Here is a 10,130-nt window from a genome sequence, read left to right as displayed (position 1 = left end):
CAGCTTCAGAGAGCCCAGACCTGATCCTTTCTCCTATTGCTTTCAGAACCATTAGTTTTACAGGTGTGAGATTTCATTTTGCACCATCACTGAGTTTCCAAACAGCAAGATCTCACTTCCTATTTAAACTAGGAGTTTCAGTTTTCAGGACTGAGATAAGTAACCAGCCATTTAGTTTTGTCTTAGCACCAGTCCTACATAAAAAGCCACCAACAATTAATTATATGTAACACGATGTTATAACAAGAATGTTCTTGTTTCAGTTTCTATCTTGAATATGTCCATGTATGCACGTGTGTGTGTTTTGTGTGTGAGTGCTTGTGTACATATGCATGTGTGCTCTGGAGTTGATTTACCCTTGACAGGTGAGTTGTACATTTATAAAGTGAAAATGATTTACAACTGAAAAATGCATATTGACTTTGCCTTACAAACTGCAGAAAGTGAAACTCAGCTGAATATTATTCTTCGGTAGAACTTTGAAGACTATCATCTGCCTCTAATTGATTTTAAGATGCAAGGATTTATCAAAACCTTGGAAGTATGGTTGAAAAATATCATTTATCAAATGTAGACACAGGTTTCAAAAGGTTGCAAAATAACTACATCATATGAAATGGATAACTAAGCATTTCCAGGAAATTGACTTTGTCAGGACATTGACAAGGTTTCAGATGATGTTCTGTTTGGGGGATATTTCACCACTTTCACCACTTCCATTGCCACCTAACTTCAGGTGCTGGGACTTTGCCATCTAAACCATCACTGCTCAGCTGGGTGCTACAGACTCCTACTATTTCAGGGGATTTAACAAGCTCTTAAAAAGAGGCAGCAAGAGGAGAATTGAGTAGAAGGTCAATTTGGATGGGCTTGACAAAGCCAGGAGGCCCAGGCTGACAATGCACAGTGGATGCTCAAGCATCTGAGGAAGGAAGCCTCACCACAGGGCGAGACAACCGTGCTCCTCCTGGGAATGTTATACAGTGCTGTACTCATGGGGAGGGTGAGGAATGCCCTGGGGCCCCTGAGATAGCTTCCACTGCCCGTCCAGCCAGGCTAACCCCAGAGAGGCACTCTGGTCCCAGTCTTCCCAATTTCCACAAAGGCCAAGTCCCGTATCCTTTGTCCTGCCCACTCCGCACTCAGGATCACCTTCTTCTAGCAGGCCCCGGTAGCCTGGCTTCTTCAGAGGATTTTTCTGGTCTGTTGTCAAAGCTTAAACTTCACACTGTACTTCCTTGGACTTTCACATTTGATTCTCGATTTTAAAGTTAAAAATAAAAAGCAGAAAAAGGTCTTTTCTTTTTACATTCTCACTGTAACAAATTACATGCCATTCAAGGTGACTGATTAAAGGACATTATTATATGACTAATTAAAGGACAAGTCACAAGAAAATGAGGGAAAGAAATGCAAAGAAAGTAAAATGCTAAGGATGTATGCAGACTCATTTGAGTTAAATATTTCAAATATATTTTACCAACTTCCCATTTAAGCTGTATGTGTAAGTGTGAATTTTTGTTGCTTTTTTGATAAAAACTTTTCCCTTTTTATCTTTTTTTTTTTTTTAGAGTGTTAGCTCTATGTTTTTAAGTTTCTTTCTTTCTTTTTTCTTTTTTTTTTGAGACAGAGTCTCATTATGTCACCCTCGGTAGAGTGCCATGGTGTCACAGCTCACAGCAACCTCAAACTCTTGGGCCCAACCGATTCTCTTGCCTCAGCTTCCCAAGTAGCTGGGACTACTGCAAGTGCCTGCCACAACTTTGACCTGCTTTTTTTGGTTACAGTTGTCATTGTTGTTTAGCAGGCCCAGGCCAGGCTTGAACCTGCCAGCTTCAGTGTATGTGGCCTACTCACTGAGCTACAGGCACCAAACCAGTTTTTAAGTTTCTTATTATATGCCTAACAGGATTTTTTCTTTTAATATTTGATTTTTTATTTCACTGTTTCTCTGTCACTTAGTCTCTGTAAATAATTTCTCCTTTCATGACTCAGTGCCATAGTTCAGTGGTTAGGGCACTGGCCACATACACTGGGGCTGGCAGGTTGGAACCCAGCCTGGGCCTGCTAAACAATGACAACTACAACAGAAAAAATAGCTGGGCATTGTGGTGGGTGCCTATAGTCCCGGCTACTTGGGAGGCTGAGGCAAGAGAATCACTTAATCCCAAGAGTTTGAGGTTGCTATGAGCTGTGACTCCACAGCACACTACTGAGGGCAACAGAGAAAGACTCTATCTCAAAAAATAATAATAATAATAATTATTATTATTATTATTTCTCCCTCCAAAGGTAAAGCACTTGGTACTCACTTTCTCGGTTTCCCTTGCAGCTGGAGTGGCCATGTGACCAAGCCCTGGCAAATGAGAAAAACAGAGATGATTCTGAGGAGCTTCTGGAAAATATCTCCCTCTATTAGGAGAGACCCACCAAGGAGTGCCTTCCCACCATCCTTGTTGCCTTCTTCCTTCTTGTTCTTGGAAGTAATTCCCATATGAACAGGATGCTTGGAGTAGCAGCAGCCATATTGCTTCCATGGACAGATGTGACTGAGACCAAAAAGTCAAACTGAGAAGGACAGAAAGGTCAAAGGTTAGACAGAGCCTTGGTAGCATCACTGGGCTCCTGAATCAACCTGCAGCCCCTTCCTCCCAATTCTTGTGATATAACAAGAACAAAGCTTTCATGTGTTAAAGCACTGTGACTCAGGAATCTTGTGACTTGCAGATAAAAACAATCTAACAGATACTCTCACTCGTATTTTCTTTTAGTTCTTTGTGCATGTGTGTAAAGGCATAAAGGGATATTTTATTTAATCGAAATCCATGTAGGATTTATTTTGTATTCTATTGTGATTTTTTATAAGCAGTTTATGTATTTTTCCATGAATATTTATTCAATGTTTCACATTTTTGTTTTAAAATCTCACATTTAACAATCATATATTAAATTCTTATCTTCATCAGGATCTCATTAAGCCTCAAATTCCTTATTAATAAAATTATGATGATAATAGTACTTATCACATAAGATTGAGAGACAATGCTTATCAATTTCAAGGCCCAGAATCTGGTGTATAGTAAAAATAAAATGTATGATAGCTCTTGTTTTTACTTTCATTTTTACTGTCATATGATTTCTAGCTATAAGATTCTTCATTGGTTTTGCTTTCTTTGTTTTCCATCTTTGGCTGAGTATTTTCATTATATACTGCTTTTAATTCTAATGTTAGTTAGCTTTATGCTTGGAAAAATTATGTTTAACATCTTTTTCTTTAACTACAAAGTCAAGAATAGTATTTTTTTTGTTTGTTTTATTGTCTGGGATTCATTGAGGGTACAAAGAATTAGGTTACATTGATTGTGGTTGTTAGTAAAGTCCCTCTTAGAATTGTGTCCTGCCCCCAAGAGGTGTGCCATACACCATAACTCCCTCCTCCTCTCTCCCTGATCCCTCATTCTCCTCCCCCCACTTGTATTAGATCATCTTTTGCCTTCATATTAGAATTGAGTACATTGGACTCTTGCTTCTCCATTCTTGTGGTGCTTTACTAAGAAAAATCTATGCTACCTCCATCCAGGTTAATACAAAAGATGTAAAGTCTTCATCTTTTATAATGGCTAGCTCATATTCCATGGTATATATATACCACAGCTTGTTAATCCTTTCCTGGGTTGGTGGGCATTTAGGCTGTTTCCATGTTTTGGCAATATTTCCAAAGGTTGATAACTAGAATCTACAAAGAACTCAAATTAACCAACAGAAAAATAGTAAACAATCCCATCTACCTCTGGGCGAGAGATATGAACAGAACCTTCCCTGACAAAGACAGATGAATGACTAACAAACATTTGAAAAAATGTTCATCATCCTTGATCATCAGAGAAATGAAAATCAAAACCACCCTGAGATATCACCTAATACAGTGAGAATGGCCCACATCACAAATTCTCAAAGCTGCAGATGCTGGTCTGGATGTGGAGAGAAGGGAACACTTTTACACTGCTGGTGGGACTACAAACTAATGCAACCTTTTTGGAAGGAAATATGGAGAATCCTCAACGAACTCAAATTAGACCTCCTATTTGATCCTGCAATTCCATTGCTAGGTATCTATCCAGAAGAAGAGAAAAAATCATTTTATCACAAGAACATTTGCATGAGACTGTTTATCACAGCTCAATTTAAAATCACCAAGAATGATGGCATTTTAAAGCCTTTTCTATTCCTAACAATCAATTAAACACTTTTTAAAATCCCATATTTACCTACTGATTGCTTCCTTTCCTTGCTTGCTACATTTAATATGTAAAGTCTGCAATTTCAGACCAATGTTATCATAATTAATATTGTTTTGTCTTAAACACCTTCTTCAAATTTAATTTTTGACATTGTATTATTTAGTTTGGAAACCAGATTAAACAGCTTACTCTACCTTGAATTCACATCAATTTGCTCTGAATGCTTTATTATCACCACTCAGTCCCTTTTATCAAGGTCATGTGCCACCATGAGGCTCCTTTTTGCTTCGTCTCTCAGATGGTTTCAGAATATTTTAAGTAACCTTCTTTAAGAAAGATACATGAGGAATAGTACTGACAATTTGTCTTTTTAACAATGTCTTCCTATTCCCCTTTATATATTAAAAAAAAAAAAAAACTTAGAAGAAAATTCTTGGATCACAAAATGGAAGAAAATGGTAGGAGTTGTGATCAGGTAGATAGCACAGGTGAGGGAATTGTGCCGATAGGTACTGGCTCTGGGAAGTCTTAGGAAGGATTTGGATTTCTACTACAAATACCCAGAGGAGTCACTGAAGGTTGTGAGCTGAGGGACAGTTATAACTTTCATTTTTAAATGACCATTCTGTCCACTGGGATTACAATGGGCAAGAGGCTATTATAATTATCCAAGCCAGAGATGAAGATGCTGGATCCAGGTGGGAGCAGCACATTGGAAGCAGGGCCATTTCTGAACATGCTATGAGGATAGAGGCAACAGGATTTCCTAATGGGTTTGATGTCACATATGTGAGACAGGATGAGCTTGACTCTGAGATTTGGGTTCTAAGTAACTGAAAGAATGGATCTTCCATTAGTTGTGATGAGAAAGGCCATAGCAAAGCAGGTTTAGGGAGGGGATGTCTTAGTCTGAGATATCTATTAGATATTTAAGTAGAGATGCTAAGTGGGCATTTGGATACATAAGCCCAGTGTGTGGGGGAAAGCATTGGATTGGAGATACTTACTTGGGAATTAAAGCTTATAGATGGTGTTTGAAACCATGAACCTAAGTAGACTCTCACAGTATTTTGTATAGCTCTTTACAATGAATTCTTATTTTCTTTTTACACATATTTGAATGAGTAATGTTTTAATTTTGATTTTGGTTTTTGTGAAGACATTAGGTTTACAAAAGATGAGAATTTTTTGTGGATCTTGGCCCCATTTACTGCCATTTCAGAGTCTGCAGAATCCTTTCTCCCACCTACAGTGGGAGTACAGGTCCCTGTGCACAAGGCCTGGCCCCCTCGGCAGGCACACGCTACTACATTCCTGCTGGTCCAGGTGGCCGTCTGTCTCCATCCCTCTTGCTGGACACTCTGGTGCTTCTGATCAGGTCCTTACACACCACAGCCCAGCATGTGCTGTCCCAGGTCCCTTCACCTCCATTGCCAAGCCCTCCAGCCCTGCTTTCTTTCCTTACTTTTATATTTTTAATAAAATTTCCTGGAACTTATTTCTTTGAGAATTACAAAAGGTTAAACCAGTATAGTCAATAGATTTCCTTCCCAAACTCAGAGCCTGAGGTGAAACAGGAGCTATCTGCCCACCTTTGTTCCGGGGGAATATCATTATTCATAATGAGGTAAAACCTGATCACCTGGTTGTTTATTCTCCCTTAGGACCAATCTATTAATACTCTGCCCCACATTCTGGAATTGGGTTGTCCATCAGGCTGAGTTTTGGTCTCACTCTGTCTTACATACTTTAGTACAGGAATGTTCAATCTGTGACCCGCAGGCTGCATGCTGATTTGGTGAGTACAAATTTGTTTTTCTTTTTTGTTTGTTAGTTTTTGCAAAGCAGCTTCCATTAGAGTTAATATATTTACTGCTCGGACCAAGAAATTTGTGTTCTTCCAATGTGTGGCAGAGGAAAAAAAGAAGGTTGGACACCCCTGCTTTAATGGGAAACTAAAAGATCCGCTAGTCATATGCCTTTTTAAGCCACTTCTATTGCAGAACAAAGTCTACTTCATGTTAACATTGTAAATTTCTAACTCCCCTCACCAAAGCCATCCTGCTAAAGTCAACAGAAAAATTCCAGATAGCTAATAGTAAGTTTCTTCTCTCAGATCCCTGGGCATTTTATAAACTATCTCATTTATCTCTCCAGCTACAAATAACAATCAGTTCTCTCTTGGGATTTGGCTCATCGTGGGGGCAAGTTTGTATACATTTTCCTAACAAGGTATAAATATCATAGAGAAGAGAAATTTTCAATCTCTAAAAACACACACATGAACACCCAAAGTAAGCAATCTAAAATTAGAATATTCAAATGGTTATGGGGATTTGGCCTGTCTCTCATTTTTCCCTCCCCTCAGCACCCCATCTCAATAATTAACATTTATTGGTTCCTACGTCACCCATAGTGAAGTTGCCTGCAGCGCCATCTTCCTGTACTCCCTCAGATCCAGGAAAAAGTAGAACACTACTATGCTACTCATTCTGGGAGTATTGACACCAGAAGATTAAAAAAAAAAAAAAAAAGGAAATAAGTTATAGTCACACTTCATGGTCCAATACACAGTTCCTATAGTGCTTTGTTGTCTGCAAAATGCAAACTGAGCCCAATAAATAAAGGAGTAATGGATAAGGAATTCATGATGAGAGCTCATGCTTCATCAGAGACTGCTAGGGATGTTCAGGAATTGGGGGTACGTTGCTACTGAGTTGCTTAGAGAAGAAATCACCAAGCTCCAGGATTTATAGCTGAGAAAGTTAGTAACAAAGGAAAACAAAAGCAAGGTCACAGCAGTACAGACGGGGGCGGGGCTGTCTCAGATCACAGGAGTAGACTTTCTTCCTTTGAAACCTTTCTTTTTCTCACTCTCTTCCAAGACATCAGCCATGCCTTTGGCTTTGATTATCACCTGTAAGGAGATGAATTACACCATTCCAGCTCCAGGCTGGACCTCTCCCTTATTTCCATATGCCTGCTTCATCAAAATCCCCTAGGAATCAATATAAGCAAAAGTGAACTCACTGCCATGTCAGTCAGCATCTTGATGGGAAGAAATGGCAACTTGCAATGAAATAATTCAGAAGAATTTAACAAAAATGTTAGTGAGAGGACCATGGTGTGGATAAGGCTAAAGGAAACCAACAAGGGACAGTGAACTTGGGAGCCATGTGACTTCCTCGCCTTTGCCAAAACTCTAGCAGACAAAAAGAGATATGTCAGCCCATTAAGAAGCGGTCCATAGAGGTCAGCCTCTCAGGGCTCAGATTTGGGTGGAAAGGGGATGGAAATAAAGGGACAAATGAATGCTCTCCGGTATGTTGCTCTCCCAGCCTTACCTACTCAGGGGATGATACCACCATTCATCCAATCAAACAGAAACTTAGAATTTTCCTGACATTCTCTCTCCATCATCCTCCATATCTAAGCCATCGCATGCCCTAGTTGAACTCAGAACAATCTGGCCTCAACTATTTCAACGCAACTGGCTTCAGATTTACTTTATACTTATTTTTTTTTTATAAATGCAAGGTAAATTTATATTACTGGAAAAAAAAATGTATACAAGAAAGTCTAGATTCTTTCTCATCACGTCCTACTTTTAGGATGAAGTTCTAAAATTTTTCTCAACACTTAACTATTTACTGTGTGGTGGACATTTTTTCATAGCCATAAATTATAAACTAGATATATTCTCATAGTCCACAAGAAGCTTAGAGAAATTATATACTAATATTAACAAAGATGATGATATTATATTTTACTGCAAAAAATTATAAAAGTAATACAATTTTGTGTCTCTTAAATGTTTAATTGTTTGATCTGAACAGAGGAATGAACAAAAACAATAATAACAAAGTCAGAAAAGTCACCAAGGCAAGCCTGGCTTTAAGACTTTTTTGTACTCAATTCATTCTCCTTTCACGTCATCTCTAATGAGCTGATATCTATGAGTGACCACTGTAGAAGCCTTGATATCCATCAACACAGATGATGGGATAATGTTTGTTTCCAAGGCTCCAGCAGAACCTGGGTTAATGTAGAATGCATTTTCATGCTCAAATGCTTCAATTATATGTGCATGTCCCAAGATAAGAATGTCCACGTCTAGCTGCCTCTGTAATAGGGCTAAGCTGACCTGTCTCTCGATGGAATAACTTGATGTCCAGGGGTCAAACCCATTTTGAACTGTCCAGTAGTCACAACTTTCTGTTCTGGATAATTCAGATTCTTATCAAAGTTTCCTCTCACAACGTGAACATCACCAGCCAGAGTCTTGAGGGAGTCAGGCTCTCTTTGGTGCAAAGCTATCCTGTGCAGAGAATGTGTGGGATCTTTCTCGGCACCAGAAGTTTTTTAAGTTAGCTGGCAAATTCACCAGTGTGGGATGAGCAGATCTCCAACCTGTCACTAGCTACACTGTTACCACAACTGACCCTGCCCCTTCCCCAGGCTCCCTGGCTTCAGATCTGTATGCTGCTCTTTCATAACACTCATTACAAATGTAATGCCACATTGTGGGTATGATTATTTTACTGGCATATTTCTTTGCCTTCAACCTATAATCTCTGTCTCAGCAGAGACTGGGATTGTGTTCTGTTCTCCTTCATTTCTCCAGTCACTTGCTGTAGTCTCTGGCCTGGACTGGGTGCTGAAGAGTGTGTTGGATGAGAGCATGTTGGAGCCACCACATGTGGATCACACAGTCACATCCTATCACGGTGGGAGAGAGCTGGAATCCTACCAACAGCAGAGAAAGTTAAGCTACTTGTCCAAGAATTCAGAGTAAGTTATAACAAAATGTAGCTTTATTATTAACCAAGTGTTGAATCCTGTCTGAGGGTTTTATAAATGTATCCGTGGCAACTCCCAATCCACAAACTCAGACATGCAGGAAATACTCATTTATACATAATATTTTCTATAAGTTCAAGAAAATCTAACATTGAGCCCTGCTAAGTACTGTAGAAATATCCAGTCATTTGGGGATCCCTCACTCCTTCAAGAATTTAAACAGAATCTAGAAGCCTTGTGCAACATGTGGGAATGATAAGAAGGGCTTCTGGTCTGGTGTTCACCGTAGCCCTGCGGAAATCCCGGCTGTCTAAGTCAGCAGGGGTGTGTGGGGGTGTGGGTGCTCTCTGCTTCTGCGCTCCTGCCTGTGAAGCACAGGGATCCAGGCTGGGCTGGGAACTTCAGAGCCCAGGGTCCAGCCTCCCTACGCAACCTGAAAAGAACCTCTCTTATTCCCCACTGTGTGTTGGGATGTCAGGAGGAGATCTGTGGGTGTGTGCTCTCACCCCACTCCCGGCTTCTGGCCCTCTGCTGTAGGAACAAACTGATGGTCTCTCTCACTCTCCCTCTCTCCTGGTAACCGTCAAAGAGGACTCCTCAGTGACTTTCATAAGAAAGCTAAAGATTTAGTAAAACAGAAGCAGGGAAGGGAAGAGGCTTGCAGGCAACTTCTGCTATAGTTGAAATCAAAGCAAGGAAGCATAAAAGAGCTGTTTAATTTGGTGGAATGCGTGGAAGGGAGGGGGAGACTGATGGCAGCCTAAATCTCATAACTGTGTTTCCCCAGGACCCAACTACCTCGCTAATACCATTTTATTAAACCTCACAACAAGCTTGAGACTTAATAGTCGTCAATTTTCAGATGAAAAAACTAACAAAAAAGCTTTAAATAACTCATCCAAGGTAGACTAACCAGTAGGACCAAGGGAAGATTTAAGCTGGAAACCTGACTTACCTCAAATTTCTCGTGTGTGGGGAGAAACTGTGAAAGAGAAAAACAGGAGAAAGCTCAGCACATATCAGCGAGAAAATTTTTCTCACCTCAGGTAAAGAATCTAAAGTGAAATTTCCTTGGTTTTGAGAAAAGAA

General features: G+C 39.8%; 1 pseudogene; it reads right to left on the bottom strand.

The window, feature by feature from the left end:
• Nucleotides 1-8,115: 8,115 nt before the first annotated feature.
• On the bottom strand, nucleotides 8,116-8,602 carry LOC128571015 (vacuolar protein sorting-associated protein 29-like; annotated as a pseudogene).
• Nucleotides 8,603-10,130: the final 1,528 nt, after the last annotated feature.

The sequence above is a fragment of the Nycticebus coucang genome, chromosome 18, assembly GCF_027406575.1.
Source record: "Nycticebus coucang isolate mNycCou1 chromosome 18, mNycCou1.pri, whole genome shotgun sequence".
NCBI classification, from domain to species: domain Eukaryota; kingdom Metazoa; phylum Chordata; class Mammalia; order Primates; family Lorisidae; genus Nycticebus; species Nycticebus coucang.
This window is presented reverse-complemented; position numbering and strand designations above follow the sequence as displayed.